Below are 4,321 nucleotides of genomic sequence, written 5' to 3'. Positions count from 1 at the left end.
GCATTCTACCATGAGGCTATTTGCTTATGTGATATAACTCTATAAATGCCAGTGGATGGAGGTTGTGTCGCTTAATTTGGGATGATGTTGATTTTCATGTTTGTAAACTCAATTTATTTGGGTTATATATCCTCAAAACTCTTTCAAAACTACATGAAATCAAGTTGTTCTAAAGTGGGTGACATAGTCTATACTTGTATGCTTCACATAGTAATTTTTTTAGGATTTATTAAATAATTGGAATATGAACATATAAAGTAAATAAAATTCATATCATGGTTTAGTAAAGGTCGATTTTTTGATTCGGTGAGCAGGGGTGCTCAATTAATGACCTTCCCCTCTCATACCTAAGGTTCCAAACCGAGACAACTTTGGTTATAATAAACAGTGGCCTTGGCACAAGTCATGAGTTTCCTAATTTCTCAAAATATTAGGTAGCGACTCTGAGATCTGATGACGCAGTCCATTTCTGGCAAAAGGTTTTACAGTAAAATGGATTTTCTAAAAGTTGCCAAATCTGGACTCTCATCTATGTTTCACATTGCACTAGTGAGATTAGATCAAAGAGATCGAGGGTCCAAACTATTTAACGCACGCTGGTACTCCCCGGGCATGTTACAGTTTCTGGTGACTCTGCTGGGGATTTTATGAAACCTTGACTCGAACTCCATGATATGACTTTTGTTTTCAATTACATGTTTATTGCATTGCATACATTGGTGCACTTATAGTCCCTGTGTTGCTCAGATACTGGTGGGAGCACAAACACACTTTTTATGACACTACACCTATTTCTACGTTACTTTGGAGGCCTTGTGTTATAACCTTTTGAGATCTGAAGGTTCTCAAACTTTGAAGAGGGGCTATATTGACTCTTTGGTAACGTCACCTTGACTTCAACCCCTAGAGTATAGCTAACCTTGTGCATATAGTGAGCTCTAGTACCTTCCAACAATAAGACAGGATACTCTCCTATTTCTAGGATGCATGATGTCGCTTGTTTGAATAGTGAAACCCGAGATCATTTCAAAGCTAGGACAGGGTAACCCTAGCCCCATAGGGGTGTTTGTTCTCTTTCCTGCTATGTGTTATGTGCAATAGATGTGATCCATATAGGGCTTCTCAGTATCAGTGGTTCAGGAATTTCAGTTTGTGGGTTTGAGTTCAGTTTTGTTTTTTAGTATGATCAGTTGAGCTGGCATGCTGCTGAAATTTGATTGAAGGTTCCGTTTTTGAAAGGTAGTCGAGCACTATAGCTTCTGAAAGGTCTGATATCCCCCAAGTTCTATGGACTCGCGTTGGTAGACTTTGCAAAAGTACAGATTTGGTTCAGGGTCAGCCAGTGTTAGTTTCTTTGCCACCAGTTACACGAAGAAAAGCAAAAGCTTCATCAACTGTCCAGAATACCCTTCTTCACCTGCTACATCATCACCACTCAACTCACCAGAATCAATGATGGCTCAGATTTCAGAAAATTTAGCAGACATACTATTGGCCTTTCAACGGAGTATGGATACCATTGCCACTACGGTTGCTGCCCAAGGCACTACTCTTGTCGCTCAAGGCAATACTCTTGCTGAACTGCAACGCCCATCTGGGACGTCCATTACTCAACCACCTCCAGTGACTCATCCAGTTCCACCACTACCTTCATCTCCACCAGCTAACAAGTTTCCCGAACTTAACTCACCAGAAGATCTAAGGGTTCCTGTACAAACTTCAGGAGGATCATTTCCCCTTCCATAACCAGCGGGAGAGATCTTTTCCTCCGAGGCACCTGAGTCTAACCCAACTATGTTGAAGCTGTCCAAATTGGAAAAACTTTTCAAAAGGTCATAAGGAGTCAATTTAATCCCGGACATCGAAGACGGGTACATTGAGATAGCTGTGAAGTTGCTAGAACGATTCAAAATGCCACACATTGATAGGATTGATGGCTCCAGCGATCCAATGGTGGACATTCTCCTGTTCTCTGATGTCTTAAAGCCTATGGGTTTGACTCGTCTGCAAAAGCTCTCTTTATTCGGACGAACTTTGTCAAGAGTAGCTGCCATCTGGTATGCTAAGTCAGAGGACTCGGTAAAACAAAGTTGGGAAGAGTTAGTCAAGGCCTTTATCACCCAGTATACTTATAGCACCTAGATTGAAGTGACTGGTCAAGAATTAGAGCCCACTTGTCAAGAGCTTAATGAAAGTTTTGTGGCCTTCATCACCAGATGGAGGGCCAAGGTAGCGATGATGACCAACAAGCCACCAGAAAGAGATCAAATTGGCATGGTGGTCAGGAATTTGCATGGCAAGATGCTTCAGAAAATGATAGTTCTTCCCTTATTTACTTTTCAAGAATTACATGAAATTGCGGTCCAAATAGACGATGTCATCAAATAGGGAATCATCATTGATGACAAAAAGTCAATACGAAAGACCTTCGAGCGCAGTTCTAATGCTACCACCAATGGTAGCACAGTTGTGAAGCCCTCACATGCTGGCCTGCAAACAATGAACACAACCCGAGCCGCAATCAAAACATTCAACCCTCTTCATATGTCACTCTCCAATGCAATGAAAATCTTGACAAAAAGAGGGTATTTGAAGCTTTTGGACACCCGACCTCTTTCCAAACCTCTTCCAACCAAACATGACCCTAGCAAACACTGTGCTTTTCACCAACAACCCGGACATGACACAGACCGTTGCTTTCGCCTCCATCATCAGATCCAAGATCTCATAGATAATAAAGTCATAGCTCCCCCACAACCACCAAAACCCAACGTCACTACCAACCCGTTGTCGCCCCATGATAGAGTTTCACCACCTCCTCATCTTAACCTCATCCATACACTTTCATCCATCTTTAACCCCATTATCTATATCACACCCACCTATTTAGCAAAACCTGAGGTACATATTCCTAAAGGCACCGAGTTGTGCATGATGATGCACCTCCAACCCAGCCAAAACCCAAAATCCCTATGGTGGTAGTGTCAAAGGAAATAACCAAAATACCTATGTTTGAGACTGGCAAACTATCAGAGAAAAATTATGATCCTAGCCGGCATATTGTTCCCAGTGGTCAACTAAAGCTTAAGGTTGATCTGCCTGACTCATTTTCTATCAATGTTGTCAGAGAGGATGTACTTGAACAGGGTTGGATGATTTGGCCGACCTAGAAGAGGACTTGGCTAATCTCCATTTCTTTGAAGAATTAGACCTTGGGAATGTGCAAATGGGATGGTGTGAACAAAGAATTACAGTCACGGTTGGTCAAGCGGTGATGAAGCTTTTGATGAGGAAACTGAAAAAAAAAATAGGGATGAACTGAGACTTGATTTTGGAAAACCTGTTGAATGTGGTAAAGGAAAGAATTCCAGAGGAAAAGAAGAAGAACCAGAAAACCATCCAGAGCATACTGTGGGAATGATTCAAGCAGTGCTAGATAATTGCCTTTCGGTCAACGAAGGTGAATGGTGGGATGATAATGACCTATAGCTCGCCCACACTAATGATAAATGGGTAAATAATGTGCCGGATGAGACTTGGTATGCAGATGAAATTGATCATTTGACCAGGAGTGGGCGCTACTTCAAGCCTCTACATCTAGACTAAGGAGAGCCATCTGGAAAAGATAAAGATGTAGAGAAAGAGAAAGAGGTAGAAGAAGACCTGGTTCTAAAACAACTAAAAAAGATCCAGGCAAACATTTCCATTTGGGGTCTTCTCATGGCTTCCTGAGAACATCGACAAGCAATGTTGTCCATGTTGAGCAAGGCTAAGCTGTCAATTGACACCACTCCCGAGCAATTAGTGTCATTAATCACCCCAAGAGAAAGCATCCCAGCAATAACTTTTGCTGACAAAGAGCTACCACCAGAAGGATCAGGACATAATAAGCCTCTGTATGTATCACTGGAATGCAGAAAGAAATGGATCCCGATTATTCTGATTGACACTAGATCAGCCATCAATGTCTGCCCTACACGCACTGCTTATGCAATCAAGCTAAAGCCGACAGATTTCACGCCCACTACTCAATTGATCTAGGCCTATGATAATACTAGTCGGAAAGTGATGGGGACAATCAAAGTACAAATAACAGTGGGTCTATCTTAGCACAAAGCTAAATTTCATGTCATGGATGTTCCCGCAACATTCAAGTTGCTATTGGGAAGGCCCTGGCTTCATCAGATGAAAGTTGTATCATCCACACTACATCAATTGGTAAAGTACCCATATGGCAGAGGAATTGCCACTGTCTTCAAAAATTCATCCATTCATCCTCCCCCAAAAGTCACAACACCACTGCTAGAAATACAACATGGAG

The sequence above is a fragment of the Camellia sinensis genome, chromosome 10 (genome assembly GCF_055761805.1).
Source record: "Camellia sinensis isolate YWXY chromosome 10, ASM5576180v1, whole genome shotgun sequence".
Taxonomy (NCBI): domain Eukaryota; kingdom Viridiplantae; phylum Streptophyta; class Magnoliopsida; order Ericales; family Theaceae; genus Camellia; species Camellia sinensis.
This window is presented reverse-complemented; position numbering follows the sequence as displayed.